At 47.6% G+C, this 19107-nt stretch overlaps 1 protein-coding gene across 3 annotated transcripts in view; it reads right to left on the reverse strand.

Moving 5' to 3' along the window:
- The window catches only part of LOC115310186, an 88653-nt gene extending 70759 nt beyond the window's left edge, over positions 1–17894 (reverse strand). For 2 of the 3 annotated variants that reach the window (XM_042287118.1, XM_040223400.3), the window contains exon 1: positions 17589–17878. The gene's annotated coding sequence lies outside the window, so the exon portion shown is untranslated. Of the gene's footprint in view, positions 1–17588 lie in introns of all 3 variants that reach the window. The other variant, XM_040223399.3, reaches the window with a different exon arrangement.
- Positions 17895–19107: the final 1213 nt, after the last annotated feature.

The following is a 19107-nucleotide window of genomic DNA, read 5'->3' on the forward strand; positions in this document are numbered from 1 at the left end:
TACTTTAACTGCCGCTAGCCTCCTGGGGCCTAAAGTTATGGCGACATCCCGCACGCGTCGAACGCTTAGTGATATCGGTCTATTTTCAATTCATCTCGGGTACAGGCCGGATGCGCTGAGTAGAAGTTTGTCGACCCTTCCTGCAAACCTGGGGCCCGGGGGTCATTAAATCTATTCTTACCCGTCGGTCTGGATTTGGGTGTACGATTTCAGCTACACATTAGCAAGCATGATACACGCTAAGAGTCAGGTTAACACGCGTTAATGCAGGGTCGAAACTGTAACCTTAGGGTGGTTCAATCTAAGTCGCCTTTACTCGTGCAAAGCTACCTCTCGCCCCACAGCAAAGCGTACGTCACAGTCACGCGTTCTGTTCATAAACGCGACGTAAAGCGCATTCACAGTGAGCAAAAAACGCGCGTTTGCGGTCCACGTCGACTCCGGCGTCGAAAAAGACGAAGCAGTCACACGGGGCGCACAGGGCCACCCGACGTCGGCGTTTTCTCGGGGAACCACGCGTTTGTCGAGAGAACACAGCATTTTTTTTACTCGTCTGTTTCGTCCGATAGTTGTTGACTTCCCTTCGCGACTGCATATGAGCCCGGAGATCTTCACTGAATGGACAACGGCGATGATTATATATACGTTTTCGCTCCAGTTGTATGCAGCATATGTGAGAGGCACAGACTCGAGCGCGCAGCTTCAGAAGGTGCTCTTCTGGCGCGGTTTTGTGCAAACAAAGCTTAGCACGGTGCTACGTCCGCGCGTCCGTACATTTGATAGCACTGCACTCAGCTTGTGCGATAGTGCTTTCGAAGGAGCACTGTTGTATTTCGCGAAAGCCGGCACTGCGAAGTTCAGTGCCGGCTTTCGCGCAAACGATAAAAAGTAGTTTCACGGCATCGTACACGCATATAAAACACTGCTCAAAGCCACATGTTACAATTGGCTTGCTTTTCTGCACGCTGAAATGCTCCCAGCCACGTTTGGCGAATGCACGCATCCCTCGAACCCGCTGCCTTTTCGCCTTCCTTGTGGATCGAAAATAAAAACAGCGAAAACATGTCCTCACCGGAAAAAGGCGACACGTCACGTCCGGTCGCTCGCTGATTGGCTAATAAAGCGCGCGCGTCGTGAGAACAATTGGGTCCAGAGACAATCGTCTCCCTGCGTCGTCCTCCTGAGCGAGCGATTTTTTTCAATACAAAAATAAGCAAAACACTCATCCCACGACACGCATTTTTCTTAATGCTACGTTCACACTACGGACACAACACGCCAACCTTTAATAACACACGCAAAACTAAGCGAGACAAACGGAACGAGTTCGTTCAGACCACAGTTCCTTGTAGACAGACCGAAATCGTTCCACTTCTTGCGCTTCTGCGTGTGTTATGAAAGATGGTCACGTTGCGTCTGTTGTGTGAATATAGCATAATTCACCTATAACTTAGAAGACGAGGTAAACCACCCAATGTATATGTTTTCGCTGAGAATGCTGTACACAAATCCAGTGGAAAGTCTTATTACAGTTGTTTATACGTTTTTTTCCAATGTGTCAAAGAAACATAACGAATAATTTCCAAGAAAATGTACTCGCAGAAAAAGAGAAAAAAAAAAACGCTTTACTGCGTTTCAGAGGGCATCCCAATGTTTAGATTTCGAGTGTTGTCAGGTAGGGCGTCACGTATTGTCCAAAGTATATTCTGTACAGTCCTAAACAAAAAAAAAAAAAAAAAAAAGAAAAAAAAAAAAAAGAAAACGCGAACGACGGTCCGACAGGTTCTCGCCCTCGTCGCGCGTCACTCCACGGTCGTCAGCGGAAGCTCTCGCGCAGCCTGTGGTGCGCTTCATGAATAGTGACTATGCAAAGTGGCAGGCCCGTTCGGCAAATGAAATTCGCGCCGATTTACTTCAGTCTTCCACCCCACTCGGCGCTAATCGCGAAGTTGGCAAAGAGGGACACGGGTTTCGAGTTCCCGATAATGAAACAAACAAACAAACAAACAAACAAACACACACACACACACACACACACACACACAAAAAAAAAAAGGTCAGCTTTAAATTGATATTACAGAGACCTGACAATTCACGTAGTAGAGTGCGGCGACTGATAAAATATTATTTTCGTAGGGCATACAAAATGCCTGCGCCGCACTGTCAGCACAAAGAAGGCGCTGCGATTAGCGCCGCGTGTGGTGGTAAACTGAACCAAATCAGCGCGAATTATATTCACTGAAAGGGCCGGTAACTTGGTACCATCGCTACTGTTGAAGTTAGACCCTTTTGCTGCTAACAAACATGAACCGCTGCTTGCGTCCCAAGTGACTTCCGGTCGCTCTATCGTTGCAAGCCCGTCGAGTTTGCTTATGTCACCAGTGCTAGCAAGTATAAAGGCTACACGGAAAACAAAGTTGGAGATTTAGCGAGGGCCTTCGCCTGTAAAATTTAACGTCTCGGAGGGGACAAATTTGGTTTACAAGAATATTAGAAAAATTTGAACATATCTCGCGTTTCTTGGTTCTTTTAGCGTTCACCTGGAGAATTGGTGGTTAAATGTTTCATCGGAGTTTCAAGCAGCGATGTTAAGGTCGACTTAGTCCATTCTTTTTATGAACCGGACGTTCGCTGAGACATCAAAGACTGGAGCACTGCCTAATGGCGTTTGCACAAAAAAAAAAAAAAAGGGGGGGGGGGGAGGGGGGGGGGGGGGGGGGTATCTATACAGGCTGCGCTAGAGCTTCCACTGACGGCTGGTTCAGTGGCACAAAGGGGGCGAGAGGCTGTCGCTCCGTCGTCCCCGTTTTTTTTTTTTTTTTTTTTCGTTTGGGACTTCACAAATCGTATTTTGTAGCAGCTGTCGACACACCATCTATACACCTTTTACCACAAGGGCGCAGCCACCTTGAATGTCGTCACTTCCAGTATGGGCGAAAACATTTTTTTCCCCCGTCGCAAACCCATTCTCGTTTTGCATCAGCTCATTTTTCTTTTTCTTTTTTCTTTTTTTTTTTTTTTTGCTATTTGCAAGTTGAAACGTTTTATTATTTTTCTGTCGGCCATACCAAATATATCTACCAGGTGGCTAGGGAGAAGAGTAAGCGAAGAAAAAAAGTGTTCAGGAAATTGAAGGATACATGTAAATGCACAAACTTGGTCACTTGGTCGTTTTTATCCTATCACTAGGATCAATTATCGCGCGCCTCTGACTTCACGCCAAATGCAGTGGTGCTGCTTACGGCATGCAGCTCATGCAGCGAGCGTAGAGGCTTCACCGCACTCAACCCTGGGCAGTGGCAGTTCTCGCACGTGGTATGGGTGCAGTGACGTCACTAGGGTCAGCGGCACCTGGGGCGGTAGCCCGCCGCGACACCCCCTCGCTCCTGTGGCCCGGCATGTCCCCCCCCCCCCTTCCCCCCTGCGCTCTGGTGGCCCGTCGCGACACCCCCCTGAGCGCTACACCCGGGGCGGTCCGCCCCCCCCCCCCCCCCTCCCACTTGTGACGCCACTGTATGAGGGGCACTATGCACGTGCGCTTGTTTGTAAACAAGCGCCATCTGTAATGTTTCGAAGTTGCAACTTTCCCAATCTCCGAGTATATTTGTCCTAGCACGTTCTATTTAAACTATATTAAATGTACTGCTGTTTTATATTATAGACAGAGGAAGGCTACAGCGGTCCCATATCCTCTCAAGTTGAAAAACACCGTTCGGTATTTTTCACTCATCCTTCCCCGGATGTAACCTTCGGTCGTGCTACACTGCCATGAGGCTTACATACGGCTGGAAATAATATTTCACCTGTTGCACTAGGGCGGTAGCACTATACCTCGGTCCATTGTTTTCTCGGTATCGCGTCCCAGTCGAATAAGATATTAATCCTCATCCTCAATTTGTTATTACTTATCATTGGGAAATAAACGTGTCTGGTGAGCTGAATGAAACGTGATAATTGAAGCGTGCTGTATCTACATACAGATGTGACAAAAGCAGGTAACGGAAGAGAAGTACCATCCTCGTCAGCAGAGAGACATAGTATTAACTCAAAATCCCCCCCCCCCCCAAAAAAAAAAAGCGCTGCCGGTTTTTAGCAATAAATATATAATAAAAAAAATGTCGCCTCTTTGCCGTACTTTAGAGTGGTAAAGATAGTAGTAACGCAGAATGTGATGTGGTAGTGTGGTGTGAAACTGCGTACACATGTGGAGACGCAATGGCGCGAAGCGGCCCAGCTGTGCAAGGTGAGTGCGTGATGGCACCGTGGATGTCTTCTTTGTGGGTGCCATCTTCGGCGGTTGCGGTGTAAATGCAACTTTCTCAGAGCCTGTTGGAGTGTGAGGCGCAGCAGACGGAGCGTGCGGAAAACAGAATTGGAACGCGACATCGCCGAGCAGAGCCCCGGTACCAGCTCGCGGCAAATGAGACCCAAACACTCGGAAGTACCTGAACCCGTTAAAGCAAAGAAATCAGCTTTTTTTTTTTTTTTCCTGCTTTTCTGTAGCACTCTCTTGCGCTCTTTCCCTGGGGGAGCCCGGAGCGCGCTCGTTCCACGGAGCGGGCCGCCGCTGTCGTAAGTCTGAACAGTGAACACGTGATGTTTTCGCCCCGCCGGGAGTAACACGTAGGCAATCGAGGATGTCTGGCACGGGTGTCCAAACAGTGAGGAGACAAGGCGCTGCGTCGGTGTTCGACTGGCAGTCGGCCTCTCGACTTCCGTTGCCTGTCAGCTAACCGGATATGATTAGAGGTGCCAGCCGTAGAACACATTTTGTGTTTAAGCTAGACCGAGCAAGGCACAGAGCGTCGAGGTTGAACACACCTGGATGTTTAGTGTTCGTCAGTCTCGGATGTGTTTCACCTCCTGTTTTTCGATTGGAGATGCTAATTCTAGTCTTAAAATACAGTCAGCCTTATCGATGTGTAATGACCTATGCCTGCGAGCCGACGCTAAGAGGAAGGCAATTCTAAACAAGCGTCTACAATGAGATGACCGACGAAAGCCTCAATCCATCATCTTTTCAAACCCAGCTGTCTTCGATTAGTCCTGAACAAAAAGCTCAATTTACCATGGAAACACACGAACGCGTCTATAGAGCGACCTTGGTAAGCTCGAGACAACGTCCGTCTTAATTTCCGGATATATCGATGTCAAACACGCCGAAGCTTGGTTGCCACACCCAGCACGAAACGCCTCTAAAAGGTCGCAACCTGTCGGAGTGAAATGAAGGGCTGCTCATAACGAGGGCACCGCTCCAGAGTCCCTGGATTTAGTCTCGCTCGTCACCAGTCCCACGGACAAGGACAGTTCAGAGTCTGGGCGACAATTAACTCCACCCGTAAAGCTGAGCCAACAGGACAGTGAACCACGTGCGGCGTCGTGAATGGTGCTCGCAACGAGATCGAAACTTAGTCATGTACCTTTTTTTCTTTTCTTTTTTCTGTCACTATACTTGCAAGATTTTGGCTTAGCACGGTCGTAACATCGTTCCGAATCATTGCGTCGTTATTTGAAGGTAGATGACAACCTCATTTTTTGTTCATCGCCGATGGACAAATAAAAGAGAGCAAAGTAAAACGAAAAGATGGGCCGCCAATTTTGCTCGTCAGCTCCATATTGCATACTCAGGTCTTGGGTTTTGCTCTCAGGGAGGTATTGAACAAGATTATGCAGCAAGTTAATAATTTTCACGCGTAAAGGATGCATTCAACATATGGAAGTAATGTTTCAACTTCTTAATTGGTGATAAACCAAGTTACATTAGCTCGGGAACAATGGCAGTTGGAAATAAAGTACGGCCTATAAAGTGTTTCTGATAGGGGTGCGCTCGCTCTGAGACCCGTGACAAGAATCAACCCGCCGTTTAAGACTGCTGCACGCGTCTACGCAGTCTAGAACGCCAGTTTAGACGACCTACCCCTGTCAACGCCGAGTGTTCACGCTGGTCAGAACATGGCCCGAACCTTGGTTTCCTCTTTCTGATCCGGCTCGTACCTCCGTCCGATGCGTTTGCGTAGAAAGGGGACGTGCCAAAACCTTTTTGTCGGGTAATCAGTCGTACAGGACGGCAATCTGGAAACCGGTCAAGGCGGAGCGGTCAGATCGACCTCGCCTCTCAGATACTGAAGGGGGGGGAACCAATTGTTCTTCGCGGGGCTTCTCGGAGGGGGCGTGAGCGGCATCAACGGGAAAACAAACGAAGGCAATGAACGCCGCGCCAGAACGAACCAACACAGACCTCGACGCGAAGTAAACGACGTCAGCGGCCCACAACGCAAAAAAAAGAAAACAGCGGCCGGGTAGATGGAATTCGCCCACTTTTCAAAGCGGTCGCTCGTCGAGCGAAATCTTCCCGTCGCCGAAGAAGCGTGCCGTCCGCGCGTCTTTGCACCGAGCGGGCACTCGGCGGCAGCCGGCTCGGCGTAGCCCCGCGACGGCGGGCGAACAGCCGCAACAACAGCCTCGGCAGCAAGAACAAAGCGGGGACAAAAGACGAACTTCCCGTCTCTGGCGTCGCTGAAAAGGCGACAACCCGGACCGCTTCCCGTACCCGAGACGGCGTCGAGCGAGGGCTTTCTCCGGCTATAAATAAGGAGCCCCACGGCCGACGACGGGCTCGGAAGAGGGGCAGGCGCGGGGGATCCCGATTCGGAATTGTCGGGCGGACCGTGCACCCGCCGCCGCCGCTTTTCAGCGTGATAAATGGACAAATGGAAGGGGCTGCCCGTGGCGTCCGCAACTTGCTCCGAGACTCCGGCAACGGAACCCGAGCGACGTGGCTGGGTGTGCAGGCAGCCAGCCCGCGGAGACAGGCGGCGCGACTCGGCGAAGGTGCAACGGCCCCCAGCGAACGCACCAGGGAGAAAACCTGAGGACCTTTCTTCTCCCCGACCCGGCTGTTGCTCCTCTTTTGGTCGAGCTGCGCTGCTCTTTCGAAACGCATTCCGCGACCGCGCGTGTTTATCGGAGACCGACGACGCCGTTGCCTTTCCACTTGGCGATTCTCCAGGCAACGCCGCCACCGCCAGTTCGCGACGAATCCAGCGCCATTTTAAACGGTACTTCGGCGAAGCCCACCTTTTTGTAAGGGGCGCTTTGTAGCATTGTCTGTACAGCCTTGCTGTGTAAGGCGACCCATCTTTTTTTTTTTTTTTTAATTCATTTGTACGACAAAAAAAAAAAATGTCTGAATTATTTGGCTTTTATGCAAGCCGTCTCTATTGTTTTTTGTTTTTTTTTGTTTTTCGCTTAGTCAGTAGGTCGTCGACGGATGCTGCCACTGCATTATCGCTGCTAGGACCCGCGAATAATCGACAGCTACGCCTGTCGTCCAGCCCTCACTAACATGTTTGTTTGTGCCTTTATGGGACAAATGTGTGAAGCATTCGGACGTTGGCAATCGTTTCAGATGGAGTATGGTAACTTAGCGTCTGACAGAGATATAAATATCGCAATGCACCATGCAACCGGTGAAACCTTGCTGTCATTAGCATGCGTCGAACAACGACGCGCAGGGCTATCTATACACTTATTTACTAATCATAGAATTATTACAATAAAGGCTAGAGGTTCAGGTGGCGCTAGTGAATTGTTGCATTTTGAAGCAGACAACAACCAGTGTAAATTGGACTTCCAGGAATACATTCCTATGGGAAAACGCGAATGCGTTTTCTTTTCGCGCTCCATTTTAAGAGCAAAAATTGCTTATGTTGTGACAGAATAAAATGTTTGGAACGTTTTCCAACAGGATGTACAGAGATATGTGCCAGAGCGTTTTTCTTTCAAATTCATGGCATCGAACACTGCACTAAAATAGCCAAATAGACATGTATAATACGTGTTGACGTTGCAGACTGCTATTGTAGGGCACGTATTTAAGCATATAGTCAATGCTATGAAGCACACAGAGTAAATCAGCTTGATAAAACATCAAAATGATGCTAATATATGCCAAATCAAACAATCAAAACAGACGACAAGAACGAGGCATGGCATTATGGAACGAAGAACAAGTACTGGATTAGTAACAAACTGTGCATTAGTAACAAACTGCGTTTCCGTCATCTGAACGCTATTACAGCTTGAATAAACCATACGCACATTTGAATTGTTCTGTTTGCTTGAATTGATAGCTTGTATTGACATATCATGCAATACAACATAGACCTGGGCCTCAATTTTCGCTAACTTAAACATCGGTCAGTGATTTAAAAAAAAAAACATTAATTCAATAAATTACACTTTTATCTTGTGATTGAAGATACAGTACCCGTTACGAGTAAAGAAGCTACGCTGATTTCTATTATTACCAGGCGAAGAGAAAAATATCACGTACGTTTTCCTAATGGAATACACAGGAAGACTGGAAAAGTAGACTGGTTGCTGTCTGCTTCAATTTGCAACCGGAAGTCCCGTAGAAACTAGCGCCAGCTGAGCCTCTAGCGTTTATTACTCTATGTTACTAATAATGTGGCGCAAACCAATACCCAGCACGTCTATTCAGTGCTGCACCAGATGCTCAGGAGAAGTAGTCACATAACAAAAAAGACACAGTAAAGCCCAACTATAGCATATACGAGAACATAATGAAAAAAGTACGTTTAATTAAGAATGCAAATATAGAGTTCGTGATCAAATCGCCGCCGTTTTGAGTCATCATGCGCCAAAGATTGCACCACCGAAATCCCGTCGGCAACGCGTATAAAACAACAAATTGTAGTTTTAGAACGAACAATTTTTTTAGCAGCCCTGTCTCGGTATTCCAAAGTGGAACATTGGTGCCCACCAATATTAGCTGCTTTCGACATAATTCTTTTAACTTCTGTTACCGTAAAGACGCGAGAAAAGTGTGGACAAACACTTCGCAACACACTGCACATGAATGGTTCAAATGCCAATATACTTTCCGACTCCATCGATCCTTCCACATAGCTACTATATTACGCGTTACGTCGAGGTGTCTGACATTGGTGACGGAGACTTTCTCCGGTGACTTCCCGCCGTGACGCATACACGACATTACCATGGATGTTCTTGAGCCGATATGAAAATCGACAAACGGCATAGATTATGCAAATCCCCTGTCTAGAAGGAGCCACACTTACGGTTCACCCCTTTTCTTCCCGGCAACGGAAAAAACCACTGCATTTGAAATTTATCAAGGTGTTTCTAGCGTAACGCCATCCTCGAAGTAATATGAGCAGAGTGCTGCATAAGCAACTATTTATTTCGTAGCCAACTTTAGTTTTTCTTTTTTTTCCCCTTTGTGTGTAGTAGAGAGTGTCGTATTTTCGCGCACCGTCAAGACGGCGTTCTGTTTCAGAGAATTGGTTTATGCGTCCTCCTAGTTCGGGGGGCCGAACATTGATTTTACACCACAAGCGGAAATATATCTTTCCTGTGGAGGGTCGGGGCCAGAGATCTCCCCCCTGACCCTAGGGCAGGAGTTCTCAGACCCGTGAATCCACGCGGCCAACAAAATCCCGAAGCGCTCCTGTCAACGGCGACAGGCGCCGTTTTGTAAACTATCCGTTTTCCCCTCAAAAACCGTAGTAAAACAAAGTACGGCGCCTCGCGGAGCATGACAAATTTACACCTTTATGTTGATAATTAACATATATGTAGGTGAATCTTAGATTAGATATATGTTATCTTATCAAGACGTACACGTTCCAAACACCAAAAGCATTGCTTTTTCCTCCGACAACCAAATCTCGTAAGAACTACTTCGTGCCGCGTATGAACAATGTGCCAAACTTGCTTTTTTCTTGAAGTGAAAACGGGTATAGGCTCGGTTCCGTGGCCGCGACAAGAGCTCAAACTGCTCTAACGGCGTCGTCGGAAACCTCGGTCACGGAAATAACAAATTATGGCACATAAACGCTAAAGTACATTTCACAAATTTACTTATATTTACGAATGTAAGATTTGGAATGAAACAAAATGTCAATAAGAAAAATTCGATCACTATTTGTTATGGATGGTTATGAATATTAGTCGCATCTACTGTCTGTATGTGATCTCTGCTGAATGTGTTATCGTAATTTTTGTATACTGCTGTGCGTCTGTCGCTGTGCACTGTAGGTGGTGAAGGAAACGACAAGCTGCGTATGCAGCTTTTTTTTCTCGATTGACACCATCAGGTTTTGATGGAAATAAATTCAAATTCCATTCAAGTCATTCGGACTTCAAGGTAAATTTTTTTCAATGAAAAAAAAAAAAAAACGTAAAGAATCGAGTCCCGTTTCTGACGTAACATCGGTCCGTGACGTGATGTCTCGTTGCAGAACCCTGGGGAAGTTCTGGAATTAACGTTAAGCTGCAAACGCTAACACGCAGTCGCATTCAATGAGATATTGTGATTGTTGTCACTTGGCGAAGTGAAGTAGGGTGAATACAACTATAACAGGTTTTCGTTAACGGGGTGAGGGAGCCGCGGCTATCTCCGTGAAGCGTTCACCACAACAACGCTGAAAAACGCAAAGTTTTAGATGTTGCCACACTGTCATCGAACATGACGTATGGTCCGAAGACGTATACACTGTACAGCCACACTGCTCGCAGCTTCCGTTCTTATGGTGAACGATAAGGACCTTCTCAATCCTAACCCTTCGATTTATGTCGAATTGCATACATTGTGTACAAGGCTAGTCACTCTACATCTTTCCCACAAGGGCGGCGCCATCTTGAATGTCGTCACTTCCAGTATGGGCGAAAACATTGCTTTGCCGTCACCACGCCAATAGAAGACATTCGAGAAACGTAACCGAGAGTAAACGAAAAGGTGATCTACTGAGCGCGTAGCTCATCTAGCGCCCCCATTTTAAGAACAGCGCATGGGCCACCTCCTTACGGCCCCTGTCTGTGACGTCACGACCGAGATTATCGATTGCCAGCGACAATTTCAATGGGGCGAGTAAAAAGAACGGCGGAAGCTTAGAAGTCATCGCCTCCTTAAACCAACATCGTCAAAGTTTACAGTCTGACATGCCTCTGATATCCATTAATGAAAGTCGAATACATCCTACTCAAGACGTCATAGTGGGTGTTTGACCAATCCTGGAAGGCCAACCACAGCGACGATCTTGGTCGCGTCACGTCGCCAATAGTCATTGACAGGATTAGAACGGCAGGGCGACTCTTTCGAATGCCCATCCTCCAGAACGTGCTTGTTGCTTTCCACCGTACTTTGGAGGCACGTGCGCGCTCGACGCCCACGAGGCGTCGGAGTGTTATCAAAGGCAGAAAGCTCACGCTGGAAGCGGGACAACTGAAAAACCTCCATGCCGTTCTCAATCTTTCAGCGCGCTGACATTTTTTTTTTCGTTGTTGGGCTGTGGAACGCGTTCTGAGCATGCGCAGTAGCTCTCTTTCACGCAATATAAGACGCCGCGCGTGCGTTCACAGCCCAGTTACTCAGCATTTTTCGCCTGGGTGATCGCTGGAAAGGTCTATAGACCAAGCGGTGCGGTCGGGCCAGCTCAGCTTTGACGGCGTTGTACACTATGAATGAAACGAAGTAGTTAAGATCCGTACAGTTTATGTCTTGTTCTCTCTCTTTTTTTATATACTACACTGATATGCGGCTCACGATGACACTGGCACGTTTTCGTACAGAGTCTCTTGCGCAGCGTCGAGTTCGCCTCTATTATGGAACTATTCCAGCGCAAATTGGCAGCTCCAGGAAATGGCTAACAAGTGAGATAATACAGCAAGTCAAGGACTGTTAAGTAGTATGAGTACACAACAGTGTCCTCGTGCGTATTCTTCCGAGCGAGCTGTCGACTACGTGCAGACCAAAATTCATAGCGGTGGAGCTGCTTCTGGTGACGACCAAGACGCGAGAATAGGTAGTAAACCTGAATCCGCAACGTGCCCACGTAGTTCTCGTAGAGCTGTGCCGATGCATGTTACATCGCAGAAGCGAGTAACTTTAAGTTGGCAGCCCTTACGATGAGCTGCTGCCCGATAGCAACTGTGACCCTCGGATTTGTTTTTGACGTATCATTACCGTCAGTAATCAGACACTGGCCTATAGAGGTGAAAGCGAAATCTTGACTGGGTTGTGAACTTCTGACAACCAGATCTCCTTGCCCCCTTTTCTAGCAAGCACATGTACATGCACAAACGTTAAATAAGCAAAAAATTAAAAAGAAAAAAGAAAATAAACGAGAACCCATACGATTGCGCATAAAAGTGTAAATATATAATTTTTAAAATGTTCGTATCGCACAGCTCTTAAATGAGCCTAGGGATTCCTTCCATTCTTTTTTTTTTCATTCAAATGACGACGAGGAAACTTGTTTCGTTGAAAAGAAAAAAGTTGTTACTATTATATTGCGAACTCTTAGAAACTAAACGTCATTGGCAAGATATAAAGCTTTAAAAAATTCTAAAACTTCTTTCCAGAAAAAAAAAAAAAAAAAAGCTAGACTGCAACTTTGTCTTTTTAGAGTAGGAAAGCTGAAAGGTTCGAAAGTTGCGTGAGATTTGCTTTGTAAACCGGAAGGAGATATTGGAGGCAGGATAGACTAAACAAACGAAACCACAAAAAAAAAAAAAATTCGCGCCACAAAAGCAGTTTAGAGTAAAAAAAAAATTTATATATATTTACGGTATACAAAGGCAGCTACGGACGAGGACCCTGGACTGAGTCCACGGTACGCTGGTGTGCGTTTGGATCACAGCCTTTCGCGGTTATCAGTTATCAGCAGGAAAACCTGGAAGGGTGTGGGTGCACGTGTGCGCTTAGCTGTGACCGGTAGAGGGAAACTGAGAAGGGGCGGTGTGTTTCTCACGCTTTCTCAGGGTGAAGCAACTCTGAAAGGCCAAAGTTTCTCCAGCCTCCCACTAGCATCGCGGGAAAGCAATGCGGCTCGGCTGAGTGACCCGCCAATCTAGGCTCATTATAGTTTGGCTTCCTTCGTGCGCTTCAGGATGCCACCCAGCCTAAACCTGCAGTCATACTCGTGTCCTTTTTTGTTCTGTCTCCGTGCAAAGCGTCCATTCACTTCCGCGTCGAAAGCCCTCCTGACGCGACCAGTTTGCCAGACGACGACAGGTGCCCCTTAACCCGCGAAGAGGTGGTCGCCTCAAGAGAGATTCCAATGTCGGCCGCACCGCGGGCGGTTTAAAAGAAGAGAGCATAAAACGAGGTTCACAAAGAGCGATGCGGCGCAAATGATGTCGCCGTGTTGGCGCGGTCACCTCCAAGGTCAAGCGGACTGTACGTGCGTCTTCAAGGGCTCGGTCGTGATTCTCGTCAACAACCGTGCTCTCGAGATTCGATGCGTCCGCCGCATCTTCTACGGGGCTTTTGCTCCGCGAACGTTAGGACCAACGCCTGACTGTTGGACCGAGGAGATACCTCCTGTATACATAAGCTCTCTTCGTGGTTGTGTGTAACTGAGGTCTTCGGCTATTTATGTACTCCCCCAGTTTCACTCAGACGTTCGGCAAAGCTATGTTATGCATCGCACGTACCTCGGGAAAGCGATCCCAAAACAGCTGCAGATATGTCAACAATGACAGTATTTTTACCAGTGGGGCGGAGAACCGGGGAGATTCGCGAGCGGGAGGAACCACCAAGAAAATCAAATCGATTGAATTCGATGTTTATTTGATGAACTGGAGAATTTGTTCCCGCATCTTGGGCCGGCTACTTCAAACTCGTGGCATGAATAGCATGTATGATATATGAACTACGATAGTGAAATCTGTACACAATGAATAATGCATTGAACTATACTATAGAAATCATAAGAACTACACAATGAGAGATTGCGCTATAGAGTTATACACACAATAAATTGCAACTATGTAAATTTTAAGCTAAAGGGGAAAAGCATTATTAGCGCTTCGGAATAAAGAAAGCTTCTTTATTTTTGTCCTCAATATAATACTCGCGAACAGAGACTCTCGCTCTAGACTGGCTTCACCCGTCCATTCTTGGGCGTTCCCCGAGCGTTGGATTCTTGATGACGCGTGATCCAGGCACGTAGCTGGGGGGGGGGGGGGGGGGGGGGGGAGGCATGGGGCCCGCCCCCCTCCCCGCGAACCAAAATCCTGGCTACGTGCCTGGCGTGATCACAGTATATTACTCGTACATCCTCTAAGGCTCGACCTTTGGACACATGTAAAGTATGTATCGCAACAATTGGATATAAGATATGCGATATTTACCAATTGCAAGAAAGGTCACCAGGCTCAAGAAGTAGAAACCTAATTTTCCTTTCGTAACGCAAATCGCGCACAATCTTGACATTTCGGGTGAATAGGCGCATATGATCCGTACCGCTGTATGACGCACACTGCCCAAACACAATAAGCACTTGTCCACAGTTTTTTTTTTTCCGTCGGCATCATGGTGGGTTTCGGTTTGCTCGCTGTTGTACCTAAATTCCCTAGATAAGAGCTTCCTACAAGTGGCGACATTCTTTGAAGCGCCGGCTGCGTGACGGTGCACGTTTTAGGAAGCGAATGGCGGCGCACACCAGAGGTTTGAACTGAATGCCGCCATTTTGTTGCAGCCGAATGAGCTTCGTCATTTGTATTGGTTGTCGTTACTTGTAAAAGAAGTATCAAGGGTCTTTAGTTGGACCGAGGCATCTGATCTAAATCAATTATCAGAGTGTGTGTACCTCGCTTCAGCTTAAATCCAGACGCAGACGACGTTACGAGCTAATGGGACAAATCAAGCAGCATAAAAAGCGGAAGTCACTAGGCTTTTTATGTTTATGATTTGTTGTTCGGCGATAATAGAACACGTACAGAAACATTCATAATAGAACACCCTCATGATGCGCTTTTTACGGTGTCTGATTGTCCCACCAACTGGTAGCGTCGGCTGTCTGGACATAAGGTGAAACGAAGTATGGATAAAAGCCGGTTAGCTTATCCGATAATTTTTTTTAATATATACTGCACGCGTTATAAAGGTGAGAATACGGTTCACCGATGTACGATTTCTTAGTAATGATTAGACTCATAAAGCACTACGGTACATTCAGTTTGTATTCGGATAGACAAACCTGGATAAACCCGACCGTCAGTTATTTTGCGTCGTCAACAATTAATTTGAAGGAAAAAAAAAAGCAGGAAAAAAAAAGAAAAACCGAAGAAGCCATATAATGACTTCTTTGAGCGGCATATGCGTCGCCAAATCGACCTACTTCGTCAGCTTTTGTGTGTTGCGTGTCTGGCCACCTTCTTGTCTCGAACGAGCGTTTGTGCTCTCCCCGTGTTCAGAGGAGGAAGTTACAAGATGAGAACCAATCGCGGGCGAACCTCTCCATCTTTCTTAATTAACTAGACTTCCCCGTCCTCTCCCTCTGCTTCGCTCATGCGCCTTCCGTTCTTGATAGCTAGCCCAATTTCGACAATTGCGGTCATCCGCGAATCCTTTAAGTACTTCGTTTACTTCCTTATCCTCTAACAATTAAAAAAGAAAAGCAAAAACCAAGGGAAACAAAAGGGTGACCGCCAAAGAATATACACTCCGTTGCGACCGCGAAACCATTATAGTCAGCCATTATTTAGAGGTATAGAAAGAGGACTTCGGAAGATCATTCTTACACGGATGTCAATGATATTTAGAACGGTTCGGTGCTCCACAATCTCATGCGCCTGCGTAAACGGTGGTGTAGCCAAAAAGTGGAAAATAATTTCAGACCATCTCAGTGGCAGGGTGATTAATTGAAACTGAAAAGTTAGTTCCACTTTAACGTGTGATACGTATCCGTCCTTAACCTTTTTTGGGTGTTCTCTGTCTGCTTTGCTTACAATTTACAATGCGTTCCTGTTTTTCCCCCTAGTTCCTAACTTTTTTTAAATTTTTTTTTTAAGGATTTTATACATATTGCAGGCTTCCATCGACTGTATCAACAAATTACAACGGGGAACATATTCAGCAGGCGGAAAAATGAGTCACTCTGATCATTGAGTACAACATTTCAATGGGGAGCATATTCAGTAGGCATAATATGAGTCCTTCTGATCATTGAGTACACATTTCTAAAGTAAACTAATCGAGCAACGGTGAATATGGCGGCGTAGATGCTGACATGTTCACCGTTGCCTGATTAATCGGGACCAGCTAGTTTATACAATCTAATTGATAACTAAAAAAAAAAAAAAAAGTAAGACACATTTCAGCTGGGTTCAAATTGGTTACATTTCGCGTTTGATTTGCTCGGCGGCTACGGCTGAGAAAATCGTTGGCCGTGATACAACGGGCCTGGATGACACCGGCGCACCGTGGTGACATGGAAGTCTGATAAGATAATCTTTAGACTGCGGGTAAACCAACCATGTGCAATGTACACTAGCTCGTTTGCGCCCTTACATTTTGTTCAAGATAATCTCTTAGGAAGAGATCATCCTATAGGATGATCTCTTCCCAAGACCATCGTCGAGACAGACTGAGTCTTAGTTGCTCTCTGACATCAAATCCCGATGTATCTTTCCTCGTCTGTGATATATAAGTCTTTTGTTTGAGGAAAAATGTGATGACCTCGAGCGGCAAGGTTTTAGATTCTTTTAAGAGGGAACTGACAGACATCTTAATCGGTCTTCGCTCACCGTAGTCATGTGTGGCTTGAACTCTCTCGGTCGAAGTTTACCTTTCAGAAATAGATTGTTTTTCAAGAAGCTTCCGGAATTAGTTTTCCACCAATACACTGGTTGAGGTACAAAGGTATGTCCTGAGATAGCTAGTACTTGACGCCCTTAACTCAAAACAATTTTTAGTTCTCAAAAACGTGTCATGACTTATGTACCTAGCCCATCGAGTTGCTTTACTATCGTACTTCGTTTTTGGACGGTTATTTACACAATAATAATAATAATAATAATAATAATAATAATAATAATAATAATAATAACATTAATAAATTATGTTGATAGGATCACGACAAGTCTTGTGTATCTGTTGCCTGCTTCAGAAGGGTGCACCATAGCGTGTGCCCCAGAGACTCTTAGGGCCCTCTTGAAAGGTGCGCACCTCTGAACGGCGCTCCGGTGCCATTGAGCGCTTATATGCCAACGATCGTTTCAGACCCCTCCAGCCATATCTCGAGGCAGAGCGCTACACGGCGCAACGGCTCTTCAGCCATTGAACCGCCCGTCGATGTCAAGTCCCCCGACGGACGGAGCCGACACCTCGGAAAAGGGAACCAGTCGGAAACATGTGATAAAACAAGCGAAGGACGACGCTGGCAACAAAAGCAAACACGCGGAACAAGGGGCAGCGGTTCAAAGCTAGGCGCACGGGGGACACTTCGAGCCGAGAACTTCGTAGGGCGAAACACGTCTCGCCCCGTGGATTCCCTCCTCAGAAACGCTCCTTCCGCGATACAGATGCCCACTCTGGCGAGCGCGTCCCGTGCTGCGGTACGCATGTTTCCGAAATCGCTCGTCGTTGGACCTGTATGTATGAGGCGGCCCCCCTCTCATACACACGACACCACAGACGACCTCATCAGGACGACAGGAACAAGGGAACCGCACGGCAATAGCACCAAGCACAACGCTTGAGTGTCGGAGTCGCGGCATGGAATCGGACAGCTCGTTTATGTGGAGTGTACGCTTACCTGGCTCGGCCGGCAGTTGCGTCGCCCGCGCAGAGGTGATTCGGAGGGGCGGGGGGGCATCCGTGTGGTGGTGGTGGAGCGGGGGAGGTAAAGAATTCGGCGAGCGCCTCCGAAAAAGCTCCGGCAGGAGTCCGGGGTCGCGCGTCGGAGATACCGGGGGCGGTGATATCCCGTCGCCGCGGCGACTATCGGGCGAGCGTCGCCGCTTGGTTGGCGTTGGCAATGGCGCCGGACGAGTCCGAGGCGGAAAGCGTCAACATCGTCGTACCTTGCCGAGAGACTGGTTGCGTCTTGCGTTAGCAGGAAAAGGCGGGCGAGCGTCGGGCAACCGTGGGAAGCGCTCGGGGGAAAGGGCGCGCGTCGGCACGCGTTTCTGCTTCGCTCGGGACGGCCCAGCTGGCCGCCCAGTGGGCCGCAGGGACGTCGGTCCGTCGAGGGATCTTCGCGGGCGCGCTGCGCCGCATTCGAATCAACGAAAGCGACGTCACGAGGTTTCTCGGCTGGCCGCATGCACTCTTCGCTTGCAGACGGCATTTCACAGTTAGGCTGATGCGGACAATACCACTACTTCGTCAAAATTTCTTGAGGGTGCTATAGATTGTCGAGAAGTTTTGCTTGCGCGAGCTTTTAGTCTACAGCTTTACTTTGTTTCTGGCGTTCTTCGGGGGTTCATTCGTCTTTACGGCACGGCTCATGGCCTCTGCCGGGGTCGGGGGACCCCAAAATAAGGGAGAACGGGAACGCTGTAACGCTACACTTATAGTTTTCAGAACCCCGCGTTGGAAATGTTTTGTCCTGTGTATGTTTGCTTTTGGGATCTCCACTTCGGAGGTGGTTATGCTCTGTGTATGTATAACTTCTCTGCCAACAAATTTGCTTTCTGTTGTTTATGGCTGCTCTTGTGAGATTCGTTTGGAATGTGTTCTGTCTCGTGTATGCGCATGTTTTTGGAACGTTCGTATTTGCTTTGGGCTCCGAGCCTTTTGATTGGTGCTAAGAAAACCCCTCTTGATTGGTCCTTCCAAAATGTTCTGATTGGTGGACTGGAGGAGCCCAGAATGCTGCTGAACTCAATATAAGCGGCCACCGAAGGGCCGTAAGGCACTTGGCTCCTGGATACCAAGCCTTGGACATCTCCCTGCCTCTGGAAAACCAACCTGCACGTCCGAACCCCCTTCGGCTGTGGAGCCGTCCGCCCGCTAGCTCGCAAACTTGGTCCCCCTTACGGCTGTGGAGGAGTTCGGCTCGCCCGCCTTTGTGTGGAACTGTGTTTGTCGAGTTTGGCTGTGGTCGGGGCCCCCGCTGAGGGTGTGTGCGGTCAGGGAGGACGGCAGGGAAAGTTTCCTTCGGTTAGAATTATTTCCCCCCCAAAGTCTAATTCCTTATGTGTGTATTATAATGTTTAACATTATGCCATTTGTTTAATAAATCTTTATTGGGACTAACCGAACCAAGTCTAAGAAGGCCCCATTCTTATGTGACAATATGCTAAAGGAGGTGCCTCTACGTTCGGATGTTC

The sequence above is a fragment of the Ixodes scapularis genome, unplaced genomic scaffold, assembly GCF_016920785.2.
Source record: "Ixodes scapularis isolate PalLabHiFi unplaced genomic scaffold, ASM1692078v2 PGA_scaffold9__187_contigs__length_104089568, whole genome shotgun sequence".
NCBI classification, from domain to species: domain Eukaryota; kingdom Metazoa; phylum Arthropoda; class Arachnida; order Ixodida; family Ixodidae; genus Ixodes; species Ixodes scapularis.